This window comes from Ranitomeya imitator, chromosome 6, assembly GCF_032444005.1.
Source record: "Ranitomeya imitator isolate aRanImi1 chromosome 6, aRanImi1.pri, whole genome shotgun sequence".
NCBI lineage: Eukaryota > Metazoa > Chordata > Amphibia > Anura > Dendrobatidae > Ranitomeya > Ranitomeya imitator.
Window position 1 is genome coordinate 67,061,753 of NC_091287.1, and position 27,424 is coordinate 67,089,176.

Sequence of the window (27,424 nt, forward strand, 5' to 3'; positions counted from 1 at the left end):
GAACCCCCTGAACCCCAGCTGATTCCTAGAAGTTTATAACGTAGAGGAATGAAAATACAAAAAAATCATATTTTTCCTACAAAATTTTTATTTTGATAGCTGAAGAAAATGGACCCTGAAATAGGTTGAGCAATTTTTCCTGAATATGCTGATACTCAATATGTGGTCAAAAACTACTTCAGCTCAGAAGGGAAAAAGCGCATATTGGAGTTTACATTTTGATGGAATGGTTTGAGGGTGCCATGTCACATCGGCAGAGCCCCTGAGGTGCCAGAACAGCAGAACCCCACATAAACGACCACATTTTACAAACTACACCTCTCAATGAATTCATCTAGGGGTGTGGTGATCATATTGACACCTCAGGTGGGTCACAGAATTTTATACCATTATGAACAAAAAAATAATAATATTTTTACCACCAAAATTTTATTTTAGCCCCAGATTTTACATTTTCACGTGGGGAAATGTGTTAAAATAGCACGATTTTTAAAAAAACGCTTTAACTTATTGCCACTATGGGACTTTTACATTCTGCAGTCTCATCGCAGTTATAATGCATAGCAATGCAGCAGCATTGCAATACTTATAACTGTCAGAGTTGCAGACACAAGTTAATTAGATGATGCACTACGCATGATCTAACTAACTTCCTAGTGCCTGGTGACCCAGATGTCATGACAAATCGGGTCACCATGGCAATGTTTGGAACTCCGAGATAAGTTGCGAAGTCTCTCATCCAAGGGCAGAGGGGCTTTCTTCCCTCTGCCTGCTCTCTAAATGCTGTGATTGCACCGATCGCAGCATTTAGGTGCTTAAAGTGCCGGGGGCGATGCGATCACCGTTCCTGCCACTTAGAACAAGAGCAGAATCAGCTGACACCCTGAGGCGATCGCAGGCACACAGCCCTAATGTATTGCATTGGTCGGGAATTCCTTCTTGATCATGACATACATGTAATGCAAATGTCAGGAAGGGGTTACTGGCTGCTTTTCTTCCTTGAGGGTGTATAATTTGAATGAGTTGCATGCAAGTCAATCATGTTTGCATCCACATGTAAGAGGTAAGGTGCAAGCAGTGTCCACACATGAGGAATATTGAATCTGATGCGTTGCTAATTATTGCCTGTCAGCCCTGCATGTATGAACTGTCAGAATTGTAGCTCCATAATTAAAGGCGACCACACCTCCCACCCCACTATGAGCACAAAAATACCTATAAAATGTTTTTCTACATGTAATTCCTCCAATGTGACAGTTTTCACAATGTCAATGTCTCATGGGCCACATGTTGCAGTTCTACCAGACCACTGATCGGCAGCTTTCTGTGTACACCGAGCATAGCCAGTGTTCCTGTTCATTTGTATAATTGTCATTTAATATGTTAGGTGGTATTTTATTAAAGGCCTCACTAAATAGTTTTACAAATAAATCAATATTAGGAGGCAGTGTTGGTGGAGGAAATGTCTTGATCATACAATCAGATATTTTCCTACCTTGTGATGTTTGTTCCTACAATTGAAACTCCAAAATTTTCACTGCTTCCAATTCCTCTGTTGTAATTAAAGGACGGGGAGGCTGAAACTTAACATATCGTACATCTTCTTAAAATGTACTTTGCATGCAGAGGTGTGAATCCTTTATTGCTGCAAAGCAATCAAATTTGGCAGCGAGGGAAATGTCAAATCTAATTTCAAAACTTCTATCTGAGATGTAGTAAAAATAGTATTCAAAAGGTTAATTACCTTCATTGTGTTGCTCATTTTTGCCGCATCTCGATTATCCTTAGTCTTCTTTGTATTTGATATATGTTGATTGGTTTCTTGTTTCCTTTTTTCCTTCCTTATTGAGTGTCTTTCTGTAAGTCCAAAAGTTGCTACAGAATCAGTGTCTGTTGAGACGTGAGAAGAAATAGAGGCACGCTGGTCCCGGACTCCCTTTTTGATTGTTTCCATTTGTATATGCGATTCAACTCCTGATCTTGTAGATTCCTCTGATATTTCTTACTAGCTATTGAACCCGTTCTACGCCCGGGTGGCGAGCATTTATATTGGTATATGGTCGCCATCCTGTCATGAGCTGCTCCATCCTGCGTCCCCATCCTTTCATGAGCTGCTCCATCCTGCGTCCCCATCCTGTCATGTGCTGCTCCATCCTGCGTCCCCATCCTGTCATGTGCTTCTCCATCCTGCGTCCCCATCCTGTCATGTGCTGCTCCATCCTGCGTCCCCATCCTGTCATGTGCTGCACCCATTCTGCGTCCCCATCCTGTCCCATCCTGTCATGAGCTGCTCCCATCCTGTGCCTCCATTCTGTCATGTGCTGCTCCATCCTGCGTCCCCATCCTGTCATGTGCTGCTCCATCCTGCGTCCCCATCCTGTCATGTGCTGCTCCATCCTGCGTCCCCATCCTGTCATGTGCTGCTCCATCCTGCGTCCCCATCCTGTCATGTGCTGCACCCATTCTGCGTCCCCATCCTGTCCCATCCTGTCATGAGCTGCTCCACCCTGCGCCCCCATCCTGCGCTGTTATGAAAGGCAATTCAGTATCACAATGGACATGGAGGTCAGAGCACATACAGTGATCTGACAATAACCCAAAATAATAGAACGAGCTCTGAGACGTGGGAACTCTGCAGACCGCAATCCCTAATCCTCTCCAAACAACACTAGAGGCAGCCGTGGATTGCGCCTAACTCTGCCTATGCAACTCGGCACAGCCTGAGAAACTAACTATAACCTCCTAAAAAATTCATCAGGAGGTTATGATTTGTATATCTTTTCATTGACCATAAAGAATTTTATATCTGGCATCCTTTTCTATATAAGTTTTTGAGAAACTAACTAGCCTGAAGATAGAAAATAAGCCTACCTTGCCTCAGAGAAATACCCCAAAGGAAAAGGCAGCCCCCCACATATAATGACTGTGAGTTAAGATGAAAAGACAAACGTAGGGATGAAATAGATTCAGCAAAGTGAGGCCCGACTTTCTTAACAGAGCGAGGATAGGAAAGATAACTTTGCGGTCTACACAAAACCCTAAAGAAAACCACGCAAAGGGGGCAAAAAGACCCTCCGTACCGAACTAACGGCACGGAGGTACACCCTTTGCGTCCCAGAGCTTCCAGCAAAACAATTAGACAAGCTGGACAGAAAAAACAGCAAACAAATAGCAAAGAAGAACTTAGCTATGCAGAGCAGCAGGTCACAAGAATGATCCAGGGAAAAACAAGTCCAACACTGGAACATTGACAGGAAGCATAGATCAAAGCATTAGGTGGAGTTAAGTAGAGAAGCACCTAACGACCTCACCAGATCACCTGAGGGAGGAAACTCAGAAGCCGCAGTACCACTTTCCTCCACAAACGGAAGCTCCAAGAGAATCAGCCGAAGTACCACTTGTGACCACAGGAGGGAGCTCTGCCACAGAATTCACAACAGTACCCCCCCTTGAGGAGGGGTCACCGAACCCTCACCAGAGCCCCCAGGCCGACCAGGATGAGCCACATGAAAGGCACGAACAAGATCGGGAGCATGGACATCAGAGGCAAAAACCCAGGAATTATCTTCCTGAGCATATCCCTTCCATTTAACCAGATACTGGAGTTTCCGTCTTGAAACACGAGAATCCAAAATCTTCTCCACAATATACTCCAATTCCCCCTCCACCAAAACCGGGGCAGGAGGGTCAACAGATGGAACCATAGGTGCCACGTATCTCCGCAACAATGACCTATGGAATACGTTATGTATGGAAAAAGAATCTGGGAGGGTCAGACGAAAAGACACAGGATTAAGAACCTCAGAAATCCTATACGGACCAATGAAACGAGGTTTAAACTTAGGAGAGGAAACCTTCATAGGAATATGACGAGAAGATAACCAAACCAGATCCCCAACACGAAGTCGGGGACCCACACGGCGTCTGCGATTAGCGAAACGTTGAGCCTTCTCCTGGGACAAGGTCAAATTGTCCACTACATGAGTCCAAATCTGCTGCAACCTGTCCACCACAGTATCCACACCAGGACAGTCCGAAGACTCAACCTGTCCTGAAGAGAAACGCGGATGGAACCCAGAATTGCAGAAAAATGGCGAAACCAAGGTAGCCGAGCTGGCCCGATTATTAAGGGCGAACTCAGCCAAAGGCAAAAAGGACACCCAGTCATCCTGATCGGCAGAAACAAAGCATCTCAGATAGGTTTCCAAGGTCTGATTGGTTCGTTCGGTCTGGCCATTAGTCTGAGGATGAAAAGCCGAGGAAAAAGACAAGTCAATGCCCATCCTACCACAAAAGGCTCGCCAAAACCTCGAAACAAACTGGGAACCTCTGTCAGAAACGATATTCTCTGGAATGCCATGCAAACGAACCACATGCTGGAAGAACAATGGCACCAAATCAGAGGAGGAAGGCAATTTAGACAAGGGTACCAGATGGACCATCTTAGAAAAGCGATCACCCAACCACCTAAATGACTGACATCTTTTGAGAAACGGGAAGATCTGAAATAAAATCCATAGAGATATGTGTACAAGGCCTCTTCGGGACCGGCAAGGGCAAAAGCAACCCACTGGCACGAGAACAGCAGGGCTTAGCCCGAGCACAAATCCCACAGGACTGCACAAAAGTACGCACATCCCGCGACAGAGATGGCCACCAAAAGGATCTAGCCACTAACTCTCTGGTACCAAAGATTCCAGGATGACCAGCCAACACCGAACAATGAACCTCAGAGATAACTTTATTCGTCCACCTATTCGGGACAAACAGTTTCTCCGCTGGACAACGATCAGGTTTATTAGCCTGAAATTTTTGCAGCACCCGCCGCAAATCAGGGGAGATGGCAGACACAATTACTCCTTCCTTGAGGATACCCGCCGGCTCAGATAAACCCGGAGAGTCGGGCACAAAACTCCTAGACAGAGCATCCGCCTTCACATTTTTAGAGCCCGGAAGGTACGAAATCACAAAGTCAAAACGGGCGAAAAACAGCGACCAACAAGCCTGTCTAGGATTCAAACGCTTAGCAGACTCGAGATAAGTCAAGTTCTTATGATCAGTCAATACCACCACGCGATGCTTAGCTCCTTCAAGCCAATGACGCCACTCCTCGAATGCCCACTTCATGGCCAGCAACTCTCGGTTGCCCACATCATAATTTCGCTCAGCAGGCAAAAACTTCCTGGAAAAAAAAGCGCATGGTTTCATCACTGAGCAATCAGAACCTCTCTGCGACAAAACAGCCCCTGCTCCAATCTCAGAAGCATCAACCTCGACCTGGAACGGAAGAGAAACATCTGGTTGACACAACACAGGGGCAGAAGAAAAACGACGCTTCAACTCTTGAAAAGCTTCCACAGCAGCAGAAGACCAATTGACCAAATCAGCACCCTTCTTGGTCAAATCGGTCAATGGTTTGGCAATACTAGAAAAATTGCAGATGAAGCGACGATAAAAATTAGCAAAGCCCAGGAACTTTTGCAGACTTTTCAGAGATGTCGGCTGAGTCCAATCATGGATGGCTTGGACCTTAACAGGATCCATCTCGACAGTAGAAGGGGAAAAGATGAACCCCAAAAATGAAACCTTCTGCACACCAAAGAGACACTTTGATCCCTTCACAAACAAAGAATTAGCACGCAGGACCTGAAAAACCGTTCTGACCTGCTTCACATGAGACTCCCAATCATCTGAGAAGATCAAAATGTCAACCAAGTACACAATCAGGAATTTATCCAGGTACTCTCGAAAGATGTCATGCATAAAGGACTGAAACACTGATGGAGCATTGGCAAGTCCGAATGGCATCACTAGATACTCAAAATGACCCTCGGGCGTATTAAATGCAGTTTTCCATTTATCGCCTCGCCTGATTCGCACCAGATTATACGCACCACGAAGATCTATCTTGGTGAACCAACTAGCCCCCTTAATCCGAGCAAACAAATCAGATAACAATGGCAAGGGGTACTGAAATTTAACAGTGATCTTATTAAGAAGGCGGTAATCTATACAAGGTCTCAGCGAACCATCCTTCTTGGCTACAAAAAAGAACCCTGCTCCTAATGGCGACGATGACGGGCGAATATGCCCCTTCTCCAGGGATTCCTTCACATAACTGCGCATAGCGGTGTGCTCAGTCACGGATAAATTAAACAGTCGACCTTTTGGGAATTTACTACCAGGAATCAAATTGATAGCACAATCACAATCCCTATGCGGAGGTAGGGCATCGGACTTGGGCTCATCAAATACATCCCGATAATCAGACAAGAACTCTGGAACCTCAGAAGGGGTGGATGACGAAATTTACAGAAATGGAACATCACCATGTACCCCCTGACAACCCCAGCTGGACACCGACATGGATTTCCAATCCAATACTGGATTATGGGCTTGTAGCCATGGCAACCCCAACACAACCACATCATGCAGATTATGCAACACCAGAAAGCGAATAACCTCCTGATGTGCAGGAGCCATGCACATGGTCAGCTGGGTCCAGTATTGAGGCTTATTCTTGGCCAAAGGCGTAGCATCAATTCCTCTCAATGGAATAGGACACTGCAGGGGCTCCAGGAAAAACCCACAACGCTTAGCATATTCCAAGTCCATCAAATTCAGGGCAGCGCCTGAATCCACAAACGCCATGACAGAATACGATGACAAAGAGCAGATCAAGGTAATGGACAGAAGAAATTTTGACTGTACCGTACCAATGGTGGCAGACCTAGCGAACCGCTTAGTGCGCTTAGGACAATCAGAGATAGCATGAGTGGAATCACCACAGTAGAAACACATCCCATTCAGACGTCTGTGTTCTTGCCGTTTAACTCTGGTCAGAGTCCTATCGCACTGCATAGGCTCAGGTTTAAGCTCAGGTAATACCGCCAAATGGTGCACAGATTTACGCTCACGCAAGCGTCGACCGATCTGAATGGCCAAAGACATAGACTCATTCAAACCGGCAGGCATAGGAAATCCCACCATGACATCCTTAAGGGCTTCAGAGAGACCCTTTCTGAACATAGCTGCCAGCGCAGATTCATTCCATTGAGTGAGCACTGACCACTTTCTAAATTTCTGACAATATATCTCTACCTCATCCTGACCCTGACAAAGAGCCAGCAAATTCTTTTCTGCCTGATCCACTGAATTAGGCTTATCGTACAGCAATCCGAGCGCCAGGAAAAACGCACCGATATTACTTAATGCAGGATCTCCTGGCGCAAAAGAAAATGCCCAGTCCTGAGGGTCGCCACGCAAAAAAGAAATAATAATCAAAACCTGTTGAACTGGATCACCAGAGGAACGAGGTTTCAAGGCCAGAAATAGCTTACAATTATTTTTGAAACTCAGAAACTTAGTTCTATCTCCAAAAAACAAATCAGGAATAGGAATTCTTGGTTCTAACATAGATTTCTGATCAATAGTGTCTTGAATCTTTTGTACTCTTGCCGAGAGCTGATCCACAAATGAAGACAGACTTCTAATGTCCATCGCTACACCTGTGTACTGAACCACCCAAATGTCTAGGGGAAAAAAAAAGGCAAAACACAGTGCAAAGAAAAAAAAATGGTCTCAGAACTTCTTTTTTCCCTCTATTGAGAATCATTAGTACTTTGGCTTCCTGTACTGTTATGAAAGGCAATTCAGTATCACAATGGACATGGAGGTCAGAGCACATACAGTGATCTGACAATAACCCAAAATAATAGAACGAGCTCTGAGACGTGGGAACTCTGCAGACCGCAATCCCTAATCCTCTCCAAACAACACTAGAGGCAGCCGTGGATTGCGCCTAACTCTGCCTATGCAACTCGGCACAGCCTGAGAAACTAACTAGCCTGAAGATAGAAAATAAGCCTACCTTGCCTCAGAGAAATACCCCAAAGGAAAAGGCAGCCCCCCACATATAATGACTGTGAGTTAAGATGAAAAGACAAACGTAGGGATGAAATAGATTCAGCAAAGTGAGGCCCGACTTTCTTAACAGAGCGAGGATAGGAAAGATAACTTTGCGGTCTACACAAAACCCTAAAGAAAACCACGCAAAGGGGGCAAAAAGACCCTCCGTACCGAACTAACGGCACGGAGGTACACCCTTTGCGTCCCAGAGCTTCCAGAAAAACAATTAGACAAGCTGGACAGAAAAAACAGCAAACAAATAGCAAAGAAGAACTTAGCTATGCAGGGCAGCAGGCCACAGGAATGATCCAGGGAAAAACAAGTCCAACACTGGAACATTGACAGGAAGCATGGATCAAAGCATTAGGTGGAGTTAAGTAGAGAAGCACCTAACGACCTCACCAGATCACCTGAGGGAGGAAACTCAGAAGCCGCAGTACCACTTTCCTCCACAAACGGAAGCTCCCAGAGAGAATCAGCCGAAGTACCACTTGTGACCACAGGAGGGAGCTCTGCCACAGAATTCACAACACTGCGCCCCCATCCTGACATGTGCTGCTCCCATCCTGCGCCCCCATTCTGTCATGTGCTGCTGCCATCCTGCACCCCCGTTCTGTCATGTGCTGCCCTATTCTGTCATGTGCTGCTCCCATCCTGCTCCCCCGTTCTGTCATGTGCTGCTCCCATCCTGCGCCCCCGTTCTGTCATGTGCTGCTCCCATCCTGGGCCCCCATTCTGTAATTTGCTGCTCCCATCCATATGCCCCATACGCTGCTCCATAAAGGTTTATGGCCCCCATAAGATGCTCCATAGTATATGCCCCGTACACTGCTCTATAAAGGTTTATGGCCCCCATAACATGCTCCATGGTATTATATGCCCCGTACACTGCTCCATTATGGTTGATGGCCCCATAAGATGCTCCATGGTATTATATGCCCCCGTACACTGCTCCATTATGGTTGATGGCCCCATAAGATGCTCCATGGTATTATATGCCCCCGTACACTGCTCCATTATGGTTGATGGCCCCATAAGATCCTCCATGGTATTATATGCCCCCGTACACTGCTCCATTATGATTGATGGCCCCATAAGATGCTCCATGGTATTATATGCCCCCGTACACTGCTCCATTATGGTTGATGGCCCCATAAGATGCTCCATTGTATTATATGCCCCGAATACTGCTGCAATATATATAAAAAAAAATACCATACTCACCTATCGTCGCTGGGCACCGAGTGCTGGGGGGCCTGAGCAGGCGGGGACACCGGCGTGCTGTGGGGGTCAGGTGCTGGAGTCGCCGCTAGCTCAGGCCCCCGACACTTGCTATAGTCACCTGGCCCTGATCCAGTGCTGCGTGCCGCTCCGTCTTCCGACCCCTCTGGCTGTGACTGTTCAGTCAGAGGGCGGCACGCATTAAGCGCGTCATCGCGCCCTCTGAACTGTGAACGTCACAGGCAGAGGACCCGGGAGACGGAGCCGCACGCAGTGCTGGAACAGGGGACAGGTGAATATAGCTCATACTCACCCTCCTGGTGCGTCCCTGCCTCTCCGGTGGAGATCGCGGTGTGCGTTCAGTGCTTACGCATACCGCGATCTCCTGGGAGCGTCACTCTGTAGGGTCCAGACTGCGCCGGCGCTTGCGCTTGCGCAGTCTATAAAGGCTTTGGACAGAGTGACGCTCCCAGTGTTATATTATAGATGCTTCATTTACTTAATCTGTTTCTTCCATGTGATAAACATTTCCTTCATTTCAATTTTAAATATTTCTCTTTCGTATTGGCAGTGACATCATGCGTCACCCATGGCAGGCACGTCAAAGTCAGCTCCTGGCCTGTGCACCAGCTATAGAAGTGGATGCTGCATGTTGTGGGAGTGAGGGAAGGTGAGAAGAATCATCTTTTTTTAATGTGTTAGAGAATAGCAGCAGAAAGAGGAGCATTATTATAGGATGGGTCCAGGAACTAGGACATTATACTAGAAAGGGTTCTGGGAAGGGGCCCATAATGGCTGACATTTCACCAGGATGGGGGATATATATTGCGGGAAGGACCTATAGTGTGGGACATTACATCAGGATGGGGGATATATATTGCGGGAAGGACCTATATTGTGGGACATTACATCAGGATGGGGGATATATATTGCGGGAAGGACCTATAGTGTGGGACATTACATCAGGATGGGGGATATATATTGCGGGAAGGACCTATAGTGTGGGACATTACATCAGGATGGGGGATATATATTGCGGGAAGGACCTATAGTGTGGGACATTACATCAGGATGGGGGATATATTTTGCGGGAAGGACCTATAGTGTGGGACATTGCATCAGGATGGGGGATATATTACAGGAAGGGGCGAGGATGGGTACATTACACCAAGATGAGGGACATATATTACTGGAAGGACCCCATAGTGCGGGACATTACACCAGGATGGGGGACATATATTATTTTTCCCTGGAGAACAAAAAATGATTGGAATATTAATTCAAATGTCCTGATCCATCTATTCCCCCAACATAATTAGAGGAGGATCAGGGGTCCCCCAAACATATTAAATGGTCTGCTGTTAGCAATTTGTTTTCAGTGAACAAGTAGATGAAAGTTTACCCAAGTATTACAACTCTCTATATCACATAGCTATATATGCCGAGAACTCATCTACTACCAAATAATAAAAGGAAGACTAAGATCTGCTCGACATCCTGTAGATTTACGGCTGCAGAATTCTATGTGGATTTGCTGTAGAGTATCTTAACCCCCCTTGGATAAAGGAAGTAGAGATTTTCCAATAATAACTAAAAGCCATGAAAATAAGAACTTATTGAGAATAGTCAATTACATCAGATATCCACGTCATAAACTTTGGACAGACATAGCTGGGGCACAAATAGCTTTCTGGCAGCTATATGCCTCTGCAGTATGTGCTTGCTCTACACATAACCATTATTTCAAGTCCAAGACAGTTTCCTGGCTGCCATTTTTTTTTACGTCATTCAGAAATATGTCCCTTCTTAACAAGTCTCTCAGCTTTCCAAGTGATTGGTAAGGCATTAATAATATTCAAATTTTCTTCTGTGGTGGAGGGTAGCCAAAAGGCTAGGCAACAATAGGCAAAATTGTTGGTACCCTTCTGTTAAAATAAGAAAAACCCATAACTTGAAGCTGAGAAAATTAATATTGAATTAAAATGTATTGCATATTAACTTAAGAAAATCAGATATTGTTTTTAAAATTGTGATTCAACAGAACTTAAAGAAAACAAACTAATGAAAATGGCCTGGACAAAAAAGAAATTGAATATAGGGACATATTAAACTAACATGTACCTTGTAATTAGCATCACAGGTGTCTACAATCTTTTGTCTGCCTGTTTAACGGGTGAAAAGTAGTCACTGTGCTGTTGGTTATCATGGTGTACACATCACTGAACATGGAGCAAAGAAAGCTAAGGATAGAATTGTCTCAGGAGATTAGAAAGAAAGTTATAGAGAAACATGTTAAAAGGAATCAGTCAGTAGAATCAACCCTCCTAAGCCGACTATATGGGCATGTAGGTCAAAGGAAGATGAATAAAATGATACCTTGATATCTGCGATCCGAAGTCTTATTCCAGAGAAATCCACTATTTTCTTAATATGTAAATGAGCTGTTAATAAATATTGGTTGGACGCAGATCTCCCTGAGAATCTACAGTACCTCCTGAGCTTATGTTACAAGTGAGAGACATGTAAAGACTGACATTCTGCCTTCTGGAGCAAAGTGTGCTGTCTAGTGACAGAAAGATTGGTCTGAGTCGCAGGTCATCTGTCCTCCAACAGGATAATGTCCAAAAGTATAGCCAAAACTATCAATGAATGGCTAAGAGCTAAGCTTTGAACCATTCTAAAGTGTCCTTCTATGAGCCCTGATCTAAATCCTGTTGGACATCTGTAGAAGGCACCTTCACACCTGAGATAGCTGGAGAAGTTTGCTCATGAGGAGTGGGCCAAAATACCTGGGTAGAATGCAGAAGTCTCTTTGAATGTTACAAAATTCTGTTGTTTGCCTTATAAGTAGAGTTGAGCGAATTTTTCAAAATTTGGTTCCGATTACGATCGATGGCAAATATTGCTTTTGCAATATTTTGAACACAGCCAAACATCATTGGAGTCAGTGGGAATGGAAACCTAAATTCGGCATAAATAGGGTGCCGATATGGCACGAATATGGCAAATTCAGATTCGGCGAACGATTCCCAACATATTCACTCAACTCTACTCGAGAGGTTGTACAACTAAATATTGAGTTAAGGGAACCATCATTTTTGTCCAGGTCATTTTCATTAGTTTGTTTGTTTTATCCTCTTCACCACATGCGCCGTACTAGTACAGTGCATGTCGTGTCTCCCCCTTTGATGTGGGCTCCGGCGGTGAGCCCACATCAAAGTCGCGACATGTCAGCTGTTTTGTACAGCTGACATGTGCGCGCAATAGCAGAGTGTGAAATCGCGATTCACCCGCAGCACCTGTTAAATGCTGCTGTCAAACCCTGACAGCGGCATTTATCTACCGCTTCCGGCCGCGCGTCCAGAAATGAGCTCATCGCCGACCCCATCACATGATCGGGGGTCGGCGATGCATCAGGATGGTAACCTTAGAGGTCCCTGAGACCTCTACAGTTACTGATGCAGGCCTGCTGTGAGCGAAACCCTGTGGTCGGCGCTCATAGCAAGCCTGCAATTCAGCTACATAGCAGCGATCTGATGATCGCTGCTATGTAGCTGAGCCGATCCAGTGGTGCCAGCGTCTAGCCTCCCATGGAGGCTATTAAAGCATGGCAAAAGTAAAAAGAAATGTTTTTAAAAATATGAAAAAAATAAAAAAAATATAAAAGTTTAAATCACCCCCCTTTCGCCCCATCCAAAATAAAACAATTAAAAAAAATCAAACCTACATATATTTGGTATCACTGCGTTCAGAATCGCCCGATCTATCAAAAAAAAAAGCATTAACCTGATCACTAAATGGCGTAGCGAGAAAAAAATTTGAAACGCCAGAATTACGTTTTTTTGGTGGCGCGACATTGCATTAAAATGCAATAACTTGCAATCAAAAGAACGTATCTGCACAAAAGTGATATAATTAAAAATGTCAGCTAGGCACACAAAAAATAAGCCCTCACCTGACCCCAGATCACAAAAATTGGAGACGCTACGGGTATCGGAAAATAGTTCTTTTTGTTTTTTAAGCAAAGTTTTGAATTTTTTTTCACCACTTAGATAAAAAACAGCCTAGACATGTTAGGTGTCTATGAACCCGTAATGACCTGGAGAATCATAATATCTGGTCAGTGTTAGCATTTAGTGAAGCTCGCATAAAAGCCAAACAAAAAACAAGTGTGGGTTTGCACTTTTTTGCAATTTCACCGCACTTGGAATTTTTTACCCGTTTTCTAGTACAAGACATGGTAAAACCAATGGTGTCGTTCAAAAGTACAACTCATCCCGCAAAAAATATGCCCTCACATGACCATATTGATGGAAAAATAAAAAAGCTATGGCTCTGGGAAGGAGGGGAGTGAAAAACGAAAACACAAAAACGAAAAAGGGCCGCGGCGGGAAGGGGTTATTTTTTTCTGTTGAATCACAAGTCTCAAGTGGATTTTTCTTACTTTCACAAAAAGGAAACAAATTTGTTCATTGTTTCAGGCTCCATTGTATCATATTGGAGACAGTGAATTATCGTTGATAAAGCTTATTTCCAGTACAATGTAGATAAATCTCAAGTTACAGGGTTCATGCTAATAAAAAGGCGATTGTATTTCTAGTGATAGAAATGGATCCCTATAGCATCTTAATGGATTCAAGTTTTATTATTTTATGTCAAACCTGTAGTAAATCCAGTCCTAATCACATCAACATCTTCATCGTGAAAAATAAGCTAAAAAATTGCTGGATGTTTTTACTTTTACCATCATATCTACAGTGTGTGAGATTTCCTTTGGCCATACACATAAGCTAGCGATGGGTCAATTTTTATCTTTTCCATTCATTCATAAACATATTGTAAGGAGGCTAATGGCCACGTAATCAGTGGGAGGTATGTGTCACAGGGAAGGCTGCTCCCTCTGATGTAACCCGGAATATTTTTCTTTAGTGCACGTAAGCACTAGGATTTTGTTTGGTGCACCTCGGTCTGGGTTGCGGGTAGCTATAAGACATGGGTGGGTCTGGCTACCCACATACCTCACCTGTGGGTGTGGTTACAGCCTACATAATGAAGGCTGTTGTTTGGCACATGGTCTTTGTCTGGGGAGGGAAAAGCCCATCTGTGTATGTGGCTCCAGAGAGAAACTGCATGCAGGACATTGCCCACAGGCCTGAGGATGCAGAACCCGACTAAGGGCATTTTGTGTTATTTTACCGCCTCTAAAGGCTGTTTACCTTTTGTTGTTGCTTAAGGGTTTATGGAGCAAATAAACCCACATGGACTTTTTGTTTAAAGAAAAACGCCTCCGGTCTTCCTCCTGCCTGAGCGAGTACGGTCTCTACAATATATATTTACTGCTATAGGCAGATTGAGGTGAGCTGGCAACCAATACTTCTGGAATTATCTTCAGGGGTTCGCAAAGAAATATTAAAGAAATATTCCCATGTCATAAAGTGATGCAATAAATAGAAAAAACAGGATAATAGGATCCACACACCTTTAGTATTAAATTAATGTACGGGTGCACAATTGCACTCTGTGTCTCTTCAGTTATCTTCACAATATAGTACTTCAGGACCATTTTTATGGTGACAGAGTCTCCAAAAAAGTCCCATTCTGATCCCCAAAATAAACTAACAGTAATTAGAAGGCTTTGTTCACGCATTGCGGTTTTGATGCAGTTTTTTCTGCAAATTAAAAGCTGCGTTTTACAATACCAGATAAGTCTATGAGATTTCAGAAGTCTTATGCACACACATTATTTTTTTTCTTGACTGAATTAGAAATCTGATGAGTTTTTTTAAACTGCTTCATGTCTCTTCTTTCAGTGTTTTTGCAGCATTTTTTTTCACCCGTAGAAAGGAATGAGAAAGGCTGGTTTCACATTTGCGTTTTTTTGGGTGCGTTTTTGCGGTAAAAAACGCAAAAAAAGCATGGTGAAAAAACGCATGTAAACGCGTGCAAACGCTGCGTTTTTTTGACGCATGCGTTTTTGCATGTGGTGAAAAAAACGCGGCGTTTTGACGCGTTTACATGCGTTTTTTCATGCGTTTGCGTTTTTTAAACGCATGCTGAGAAATGTGTGACAGCTGCCAATCATCAAAATAAAGTAAAAAACCCACTATAAACAGAAATAGTTAGGGTTAGGGTTAGGGGTAGGGGTAGGGGTAGGGATCATAACCCTAACCCTAAAGGGATCCTAACCCTAACCCTACCGCTAACCCTAACCCTAAGGAATCCTAACCCTAATCCTACCCCTAACCCTACCCCTAACCCTAACCCTAAGGGATCCTAACCCTAACCCTACCCCTAACCCTACCTCTAACCCTACCCCTAACCCTAACCCTAAAAGGATTAGGGTTAGGGGTAGGGGTAGGGTTAGGGTTAGGATCCCTTAGGGTTAGGGGTAGGGGTAGGGGTAGGGTTAGGGTTAGGGGTAGGGTTAGGGGTAGGGTTAGGGGTAGGGTTAGGGTTAGGGGTAGGGTTAGGGTTAGGATCCCTTAGGGTTAGGGTTAGGGGTAGGGTTAGGGTTAGGGGTAGGGTTAGGGTTAGGATCCCTTAGGGTTTAGGGTTAGGGGTAAGGTTAGGGTTAGGGGTAGGGTTAGGGTTAGGGTTAGGGGTAGGGTTAGGGTTAGGATCCCTTTATCACCTTTATGTTGGGGGGTGGCATATCAGTGTGTTTTCTGTTTTTTTAATAGAAAAACGCATGCGTTTTTAACGCAAAAAAACGCATGCACCAAAAAACGCATGCGTACCCATTGACTCCAATGTATTTTTTGACCCAAAAAAACCGCATGAAAACGCATGCGTTTTTTTTGGTCCAAAAAACGCCTCTCAAAAATACTACAAGTTGCATTTCTGAAAATGAACGCATGCAGTAAAAAACGCATGCGTTTCAAAACGCGACCAAACGCGTACACACAAAAACGCATGCGTTTTCAATGTTAAATATATGAAAAAAAACCGCATGCGTTTTTTTTGAAAAAAAACGCTGCAGACAAAAACGCAAGTGTGAAACCACCCTAAGTGCAAAAATGCTGCAAAAATGCAGGTATCAGGTTTGGCTGCGTTTTTGGTGCAGGAAATTCAGGAACAAGAGGAGGAAAATCGCCACAAAAAACTAACAAAACCTGCTTTATTTTAAGCCACTTCTTTATTGACAAGAGAACAGGTTTTGCCTGCAGAAAAAAAAGCAATATGTGAACATAGCTAAACAGACCCTGAAGTAGATGTATTCCTTTATTTATTTATTTTAAATAAAAATCATTCATTCCATATACTGTATGTTTTGACTTCAGATGCCATAAAAACTTTGAAGCTTATTTAAATGATTGTTCAAAACTGATTTCACTTGACTAAATTGATTACACTATTCTTCTTATATGTTTCTGTAATGTATTCTGACATTGCAAACATGAAATCCTATTGACTTACTATCATATCCAGGGATCCAATTACATGGTGAGCCCTGCAAGCCAATACTCAATACTTGGCTTTAATATAGGGAGCAATATTAAAATCAGTTTCTTTAATTTATGTGCATATTGCAGGCTATAACCGACATGCTCTACAGCGGTGGACACCGCGGAATCAGCTCTCCTGAAGGCTGCATTAAGAGACTCTCATTTAAGATATACGCTGTACTCTGGATAACACTGGCAGCGCCTATAGCCATCGGCATTTATGTACCATTCCATTCTTTGGCAACGTATTTAGCCATCAGTATATATCTACTATCCCAACCTTTGTCACTGACGAAGGTCACATGTGTGACCGAAACGTTTGAATTGTGCGTTGGGATAAAATAAAGTACCCAATCTTCTTCTCACAACAAGTTGAGTGCTGGGTTTTGTAATTAAGTTATCCTATGGTTTGGGAACCTACCCATGCACCTCTTTAAGGTTGTGCACACGTTGATCTTTTCATAACCGACATAATAGACTTCCAGCAAGACTAATAAAACATAATTACCAGACAGCATAATAGATCGATATTGTGACATGTCATTGACATTTCCAATTTCTGTGTTCTAAAGTCAAATATTTTTCTGTAAGCCTTGTTCATTCCTGGCAAAAAAATGTTCCATTAATTATAGGAGGATATATATTATTGAAAACATCTCATGATATATACCATGAAGTACAATCTATGAATACACTATATATTATATATATATATATATATATATATATATATATATATATATATATATATATATATAAAAGCCAGGATAAGGAGAATGGGTAAGCGGATGGAATTTTGTTTGACTAAAGAACAACTTGCCTTAAAGGTGTTGTCCAGACTTGGGCCGAAAGTCTGCAATCACTCTATGTAACTGCAGATTGCTGAATCGTGACAGCATTCGATGCAGACGCTGTCACATTGCTATTGCTTGCGCTAGTGGGTGATCATATGACCACAAGTATGCATTTTGCTTACTTGTGGTCACATGCTAACTAGATGCCAGAAGAGTCTAGTTGGCAAGTGATCACAAGTATGTAAATATCATACTTCATGTGACTGCCCACTTGCGCCGACAATAATGGGAACCTGCAATAATGTACATGTGAGAGAGTGCCATGGCTGTAGTCATGGCCAAGGAAACTGGGGCATCTGTGCCCTGGCCTCCCATCACATGAAAACAATGTCCAATACTTTGCATACCTGTGGCTTCACTTTCTGCGCTTTCAGGGTGCTTTCTGCTCTGCTGTAGGCTCCCTTTAGACGGTGTTGCATAGATTGAGACATAGCCCTTTTCAGCTTTCAAATAAACAACTTTACTATTTTATTTACGCAGCACATCCATATTCTTCAGAGCATTTACTACAGGATTCACATTACACAATTCTTCTTCTTTCCCTGCACTTTCCTTCCTGTCACACAGCACATACCCTGGTCAGACCGTACCTCACGCTTCCTCAGCATCCTCCCAAGTCAGTTATGCTGCGGTAGACCTTCCCTAGTCTGTTTCACACCAGGCAGGAGAATATCTGTCTTCAAAGTCAGTTGCCACTTGGCGAGCAACCTACCCATCTGTACTGTACTTTGCGGTGACACAGCGTACTCTTGGTCCAAGCTCACTGCATCTGAGATTCTCTCAGCTGTTTCGCACTGGTTCTGAGGGCATCTGCCCAAGCTAAAAGCTGCCACATCATGGAGCTAACTGCATTCCTGTCCTGTCACTGTTTCTGTCTTTATTCTTCTCTCCTGCTGCTGTACAGCCTACTACTGATCAGGCTCAATGCTATGGATGGCTAGGCTTCTCCCTTGGTGAATGTTACGTGGCCACTGCTATCATCCCGGGCACTTAAGCCCATGCAGGCGGTTTGGGCACCCTGCCCAACTGACTGAAATGAGGAAATCCTCCCTCTCTTAGCTGCAGCTGTCCCTTCCTGCATTTAACTGTTTACTAGCTGGTTTTACTGTACTACATTACTTATACTATAATGCCCCATCTAATGACCAGAAATGAGTACTACGCTTTCCCTATTTAACAGGTACACACAATAGCAAATATATACATTACAACAGCATTAACACAAGGGAAGGGAGTGGAGTATTACACGGTCCCGGTACATCCCTTACATACACGCTTCTCCCAGTCACCAATCAGCATTCTGCAGTCAGATTGTTTTATCCCCAATTTATGTCTATGCTGATAATTTAGAGCTATTTCGACTATTTGCTTTGAATGCTATAACTCCCTCACTCTATAATTCATTGGTCTTGCACATAATTAGAATGTGCTACATCACTTTAAAACATTCAAAACCCTTAGAAAATCTGTAACAACAGTATTGCTATTTTATATATGTATATATATTAGCAATCAGTGAGTGTGCTCATTACACGAGATTTCCGAGCATGATCCGGTGTTCTCTGAGAATCTTGGGCGTGCTGGTAGATTATGTTTGTGTCGCCGCATCTGCACGATTTGCGGCTGCTAGACAGCCTGAATACATGTGGGGGATTCCCTAACAAACAGCAATCCCCACATGTGTTCAGGTTGTCTAACAGCCATAAATCATGCAGCTGCGGGAACACAAACATAAAACACGATCACACCCAAGATACTCTGAGAACACCTGAGCATGCTCGAAAATCTCGAGTAACGAGCACACTCGCTCATCACTAATATAAATATGCAATCGATTCATGCAGCATTATATGAACACCCGATTCTTACACTTTGGCTGGTCAAAACAATGGAAGCAATTGTTACCATCCACCTTTTGTGTCTCCCCTTTTCTTCATAGATTGTAAGCTTGTGAGCAGGGCCCTCATTCCTCTTGGTATCTGTTTTGATATATGTGTTTATTGTTATGCTGTAATGTCTATTGTATATACAAGCCCCGTCTTTAATGTAAATTTCTGCGAAATATGTTGGCGCTATAGAAATGAAATTATTATTATTATTATTATTATTACACGTACACACACACACTATATATATATATATATATATATATATATTATACAGTAAAAAAAAGTATTTATTCAGGGACCAATTATGCAAGTTCTCCCACTTACAAAGATGAGGGAGGCCTGTAATTGACATCATAAGTAGATCACAACTGTGAGAGTCAAAATGAGAAAACAAATCCAGAAAATCACTTTGCCTGATTTGGCAAGATTTATTTTGTAAATTGTGGAGGAAAATAAGCATTTGATCATTAACAAAAAGCTAATCTCAATATTTTGTTAAATATCCTTTGTTTGCAATGACAGTGGTCAAATGTTTTCTCTAATTCTTCACAAGGTTGGCACACACTATTGGTTGTGTGTTTGCTCATTCCTCCATGCAGATCTCATCTAGAGTAGTGATGTTTTGGGCCTGTCGCTGGGCAACATGGACTTTCAGTTCCCTCCAAAGGTTTTCTATAGGGTTGAGATCTGGAGACTGGCTAGGCCACTTAAGAACCTTGATATGCTTCTTATGAAGTAAATCCTTCATTGCTCTGGGGTGTGCTTGGGATCATTATAATGCTGAAAGACCCATCCATGTTTCATCTTCAATGCCCTTGCTGATTGAATGAGGTTTGTTCTCAAAATCTTACAATGCATGGCTCCATTCATTCTTTCATGTATACGGATCAGTCATCCTGGTCCCTTTGCAGAGAATCAGCCCCAAAGCATGAAGTTGCCACCCCCATGCTTCACAGTAGGTATGTTGTTCTTTGGATGCAACTCAGAATTCTGTCTCCTCCAAACACGATGAGTTTTGTTTCTACCAAACAGTTCTACTTTGGTTTCATAAGACCATATGACATTCTCCCAATACTCTTCTGGATAATCCAAATGCTCTCTAGTAAAGTTCAGACAGGTCCGGACATGTACTGGCTTAAGCAGGGAGTCATGTCTGGCACTGCAGGATCTGAGTCTCTGGCAGCGTAGTGTGTTACTGTTACTTAGCCTTTGTTACGGTGGTCCCAGTACTATGCAGATCATTCATTAGGTCCACCATTGTGGTTCTGGGATTTTTGCTCACCGTTCTTGTGATCATTTTGACCCCATGAGGTGAGATCTTGCGTGGAGCCCCAGATCGAGGGAGATTATCAGTGGTCTTGTATGTCTTCCATTTTCTTATTATTGCTCCCACAGTTGATTTCATCACACCAAGCTGCTTGCCTATTGCAGATTCAGTCTTCCCAGCCTGGTGCAGGGCTACAATTTTGTTTCTGGTGTCCTTTAACAGCTCTTTGGTCATCACCATAGTGGAGTTTGGAGTGTGATTGAGGTTGTGGACAGGTGTCTTTTATACTGATAACAAGGTCAAACAGGTGCCATTACTACAGATAATGAGTGGAGGACAGAGGAGCCTCTTAAAGAAGTTACTGGTCTGTGAGAGCCAGAAATCTTGCATGTTTTAGTTTGACCAAATACTTATTTTACATTATAAATTGCAAAATAAATCTTGCCAAATCAGGCAAAGTGATTTTCTGGATTTGTTTTCTCATATTGTCTCTCATAGTTGTGGTATACCTATGATGTCAATTACAGGTCTCTCTCATCTTTCTAAGTGGGAGAACTTGCACAATTAGTCGCTGACTAAATACTTTTTTTCCCCACTGTATATACGGTCATGGCCAAAAGTATTGACACCCTTACAATTCTGTCAGATAATACTCATTTTCTTCCTGAAATGATTGCAAACACAAATTATGACTGTATATGTGTGAGACATAACCGAACAAGAAAGTTGCCTGCAATAAACAACACTGGCTTGTAATGCAAATTTACTTGGTGGTCAGCTTGATGCTTTGGAACACTTTGCTTTTGACCTTGGACTTTGTCAAATTTTCATTAATTTTCCCCCAACTAACCCCATACATATTAGATGACGTATAGCCATCTTACACGGCTTTCACATACAGAGGAGCGCTCGTTCAACTGAGTGATCCAGTGTTCTCTATGAAAAAGCTGGTGAGGAGGCCCAAAAAGTCTCTTTAGCCTGTATGAGAAGACCAACACTATTAAAAATCCATGATAGTTGGGGGTCCTGTTGGAGATATTGCATTGGGGCCCATGAGCTGGCAGTATGTATGAATCAGGTGACCTTAAGGACAAGGACAAAAGGACAGTATAAGATACACCAAATAAATGTAACATATTACACATCTAACATCAATTCTTTTACTGGACTTGGCAATCGCACAATTGCTGGGGATCTACCAGCAGGCCCAGATCACATTTGCCAGTGACTTGTGCCACTGTAGTTGCTTATTTTCAACTTTAACTGTTGCTTATGTGGATGACCTAGTTACAGTAAAAAACTATGTTCCCCAGAGATCTTTCATAATATCTTTAGGACATAGTATGTAAAAATAGTAGGGGAAAAAATAAAAGCCCCCACTGCAGCAAAAAATATGAAAAATGTATATACAGTATAAAATACATTTTAGTACATACAGTGCATAAAAAAACTATACAGTTTATTTTTTTATATTTATTTAGTATATTTGCATTGCAAAAAAAGTGACAGGAATTTACATGCATCTTAAAACACCAAGTCAAAAATCACAATTTCTCCCTGAAAGAACAGGGCCTCATACAGCCACGTCAGAAAAAAAAATAAGAACGTTATATCTAATGAAACGTGGAGAGGTGAGAGTAAAAAGTTGTTAATGTACAAAACTGACGTATGCATAAAAAGGATAGAATTGAAAATAATATATGGACAAACAATTCATTCACATCATGTTATAAAAGGTGAAACACATCACAAAGGTTTTACTAGATATTACCTATTTTAAAACTGAAAATTAATAGGGTCATCCAAGTTCTTTTCAGCACATATCGCCAGCCAAGTGGAAAATGAGCTTTAGAATTAGGATTTAAAGATGTTGTCTCAAGGTCGTAAATGATTAAAATTGTAAAGTGTTCTTAAAATCAATTTACCCCGTAGATCCAGGTTACTGGTTAGATAGGTTGGGAGTGCAGGCAGCCTGCAGACACTAAAGGTACCGTCACACTGAACGATATCGCTAGCGATCCGTGACGTTGCAGCGTCCTGGCTAGCGATATCGTTCAGTTTGACAGGCAGCAGCGATCAGGATCCTGCTGTGCCATCGTTGGTCGGCGCAGAAAGTCCAGAACTTTATTTCGTCGCTGGATCTCCCGCAGACTTCGCTGAATCGGCGTGTGTGACGCCGATTCAGCGATGTCTTCACTGGTAACCAAGCTAAACATCGGGTTACTAAGCGAAGGGCCGCGCTTAGTAACCCGATGTTTACCCTGGTTACCAGCGTAAATGTAAAAAAAACAAACACTATATACTTACATTCCGGCGTCTGTCCTCTCCTGCGCTGTGCTTCTCTGCACTGTGTAAGCGCAGCGGCCGGAAAGCACAGCGGTGACGTCACCGCTGTGCTTTCCGGCCGGCGCTTAGTGCAGAGAAGCACAGCGCCGGAGAGGACAGACGCCGGAATGTAAGTATGTACTGTTTGTTTTTTTTACGTTTACGCTGGTAACCAGGGTAAACATCGGGTTACTAAGCGCGGCACTGCGCTTAGTAACCTGATGTTTACCCTGGTTACCAGGGGACCGGCATCGTTGGTTGCTGGAGAGCTGTCTGTGTGACAGCTCTCCAGCGACCACACAGCGACACTGCAGCAATCGGGATCGTTGTCTAGATCGCTGCAGTGTCGCTTAATGTGATGGTACCTTAAGCTTCAGAGCCTGCGAGCACTCCTCTGAAGCCTGCTGGATCACTGGATCAATCTTCAGAAGGCGGTGGAGGAGCACTGCTTTCCTGAAGACAGAAGGTTACAACCAGGGATGGATTAAGGGTAGCCAGGGCCCTGGGCTGTTCAGACACTGTGGGCCCCCCGGTCATGTGACGGGGTCATGTGACGGGGTCATGCGACGGGGTCATGCGACGCGGTCATGCAACAGGGTCATCATATACCTGAACCAGATTATTCCAGAAAAATAGTTGCTGTGTGAAACTATAACCTGTCAAACATCCATTGATCTAGTCAATTTACCTTTCAGTTCAGTATATAGTATATAGTGTATAGTGTCAGTGTATAGGTCACACTGACTCACCAGTGATGTCTCTAGGTGAAGTCCTTCATCTTTCATCCAGCACAGACCGCCATCACTTCATCCTGCCAGGACTCGTCTCTGCAGGAAGTAACACAGTTATCTCGAGCTCCGCTTGTAGAACACATTACTTATTTTTTCCCAACTTCTACATTACACCACATGAAGACAAAGATGCAACATAGTGTCACTCTACACAGTAACAGGACCGCCCCCCATTTAAAACAGTGTCCTCAAGAAATAAAATAAATACATCACTTTAGTAATAATATCCCTTAATTATCCCCTATGGTAATAATAATATCCCCCATCCTGACCCCGTGTATCTCATTCCTGGCTTCAGCCCTATGTTCTCCCATCCTGCCCTCATGATTATCCATCCTGCCCCATATGATCTCCCCATCCTGCCCCATCTGTCTCCATCATATCCATCCTGCCCCATGATCCTGCACGATCTGTCTCCAATCCTGCCCCATGTCTTTCATTCTGCCCCATGTCTTCAATCATGCCCCGTATCTACATTCTGCCCATGTCTCCAGTCCTGCCCTCAGTGTGTCCAGCATCTCTGCCCCCAGTGTCCAGCATCTCTGCCCCAGTATCCAGCATCTCTGCCCCCAGTGTCCAGCATCTCTGCCCCCAATGTGTCCAACATCTCTGCCCAATGTGTCTGGCATCTCTGCCCCTAGTGTGTCCAGCAATCTGCGCCAGTGTCTCCAGCATTGCCCCCAGTGTGTCCAGCAATCTGCCCCAGTGTGTCCAGCATATTACCCCCAGTGTGTCCAGCAATCTGCCCCAGTGTGTCCAGCATATTACCCCCAGTGTGTCCAGCATATTACCCCCAGTGTGTCCAGCAATCTGCCCCAGTATGTCCAGCATATTGCCCCAGTGTGTCCAGCAATCTGCCCCAGTGTCTGACTCCAACATATTGCCCCTAGTGTGTCCAGCAATCTGCCCCAGTGTGTCCAGCATTGCCCCCAGACAGTGTGTTCAGCAATCTGCCCCAGTGTGTCCAGCATTGCCCCCAGTGTGTCCAGCAATCTGCCCCAGTATGTCCAGCATTGCCCCCAGACAGTGTGTCCAGCAATCTGCCCCAGTGTGTCCAGCATTGCCCTCAGACAGTGTGTCGAGCAATCTACCCCAGTGTGTCCAGCATTGCCCCCAGACAGTGTGTCCAGCAATCTGCCCCAGTGTGCCCAGTATTGCCATTGCCCCCAGACAGTTTGTCCAGCAATCTGCCCCAGTGTCTCCAGCATTGCCCCCAGTGTGTCCGACTCCAGCAATCTGCCCCAGTATGTCCAGCATATTGCCCACAGACAGTATCTAGCATTCCGGCCCGCCCGGGCCCCCCGGATTGCCATTCGCAAAAAACCCCCCCAAAAACCGAGTTCTCCTCACCTGACCTGCGCTCCAGTGGCGAGCTCCCTCCAGCAGCGTGCACTCACCAGCGACTGACAATAACGTCACACGCCGGCGACGTGTGCGCTGCGCCTGCGGCTGACTTCAGCTGCCAGCATCCAATTGGCTGGCGGCTGTTGTTAACTATTGACATGCGAGAGCGCGCCCACACATCAATAGGTGAAACTGCCACAGCGCCGGTAGGGGCCCGGTGAGCAGATGAGACGGGGCCTGATGCGGGCCCCCTCTGCCCACCGGGCCCATACGCCAGTCAGGGCAGTAATGCCCTGATGGCGGCGGGCAATCTGAGCGGTAGCCCAAGGCCCCCCCAAACCACTGGGCCCTGGGCTAGCGCCCAGATTGACCCTATTATAATCCGCCCCTGGTTACAACACTCCTTGATAAAACGATTCATATTTAAATCAAATTTACAAACTTTTTGGGATGAAATTGTTCTAATTCTAACTGTGAGGGTTTTTTTTTAAATTTTATTTAAGGTTTTCCTGGAGCTATGAAAATCATAGCTCAAAGCTGTGATCACCAAGGAAAATAGCAGCCATCCATACATTGTATGTAAATGGTGCACTACATGGAATACATTTAAACTAAGTACCGTGTATTACATGAATGGGTCAGGTCTGTCAGAAACATAGCTGATGATACTTTGTGGCTCTGTTTCTTTGATTTATAGAGATTGGCTCCAAGTGTACACAAGAGACAGAAATATAATAAACGGCTGAATGGAAGAAAAATCTATTAGATCAGTGATATGAACCGAAGCAAAAAATAATGTAGATAGCTAGAACATAGATTATTATGGAACGTCAGATGAGATTAAATGGGGGATTATGGAACTCTGATACAAGTACCGTATATACTCGAGTATAAGCCGAGATTTTCAGCCCAAATTTTTGGGCTGAAAGTGCCCCTCTCGGCTTATACTCGAGTCACGGTAGCGGTGGGGTCGGCGGGTGAGGGGGAGAGGGCGCTGAGGCATACTTACTTAGTCTCAGCGATCCTGGCGCTTCCCCTGCCCTCCCACGGTCTTCTGTGCTGCAGCTTCTTCCCCAATTCAGCGGTCACGTGGGACCGCTCATTAGAGAAATGAATAAGCGGCTCCACCTCCCATAGGGGATGGAGCCGCCTATTCATTTCTCTAATCAGCGGTAAAGGTGACCGCTGATAGAGGAAGAGGCTGCGGCACAGAAGACCGTGGAACGGCAGGGGGAGCCGGACGTCGGGACCAGGTAAGTATGTCATATTCACCTGTCCGCGTTCCAGCCACCGGGCGCCGCTCCATCTTCCCGGCGTCTATCTGTGCTCTGACTGTGCAGGTCAGAGGGCGCGATGACGCATATTGTGTGCGCGGCGCCCTCTGCCTGATCAGTCAGAGCGGGGAGACGCCGGGACCGGACGCTGGAAGCTGCAATCAAGAAAGGTGAGTATGGCTTTTTTTTTTTATTGCAGCAGCAGCAGCGGCGGCACAGATTTATGTGGAGCATCTATGGGGCAATATGAACGGAGCAGAGCACTATATGGGGCAGATATGGAGCAATATGAACAGTGCAGAGCACTATATGGGGCAGATATGGGGCAATATGAACGGTGCAGAGCACTATATGGGGCAGATATGGGGCAATATGAACAGTGCAGAGCACTATATGGGGCAGATATGGAGCAATATGAACAGTGCAGAGCACTATATGGGGCAGATATGGGGCAATATGAACAGTGCAGAGCACTATATGGGGCAGATATGGGGCAATATGAACGGTGCAGAGCACTATATGGGGCAGATATGGGGCAATATGAACGGTGCAGAGCACTATATGGGGCAGATATGGGGCAATATGAACAGTGCAGAGCACTATATGGGGCAGATATGGGGCAATATGAACAGTGCAGAGCTCTATATGGGGTAGATATGGGGCAATATGAACGGTGCAGAGCACTATATGGGGCAGATATGGGGCAATATGAACAGTGCAGAGCACTATATGGGGCAGATATGGGGCAATATGAACAGTGCAGAGCACTATATGGGACAGATATGGGGCAATATGAACGGTGTAGAGCACTATATGGGGCAGATATGGGGCAATATGAACGGTACAGAGCACTATATGGGGCAGATATGGGGCAATATGAACAGTGCAGAGCACTATATGGGGCAGTTATGGGGCAATATGAACGGTGCAGAGCACTATATGGGGCAGATATGGGGCAATATGAACGGTGCAGAGCACTATATGGGGCAATATGAACGGTGCAGAGCACTATATGGGGCAGATATGGGGCAATATGAACAGTGCAGAGCACTATATGGGACAGATATGGGGCAATATGAACGGTGCAGAGCACTATATGGGGCAGA

General features: G+C 44.3%; 1 protein-coding gene across 1 annotated transcript in view; it reads left to right on the forward strand.

Annotated features, from left to right (window-relative positions):
- LOC138643306 (kelch-like protein 10) overlaps positions 1-27,424 on the forward strand; it is a 65,195-nt gene that overhangs the window by 22,523 nt on the left and 15,248 nt on the right. The window lies entirely within an intron of this gene.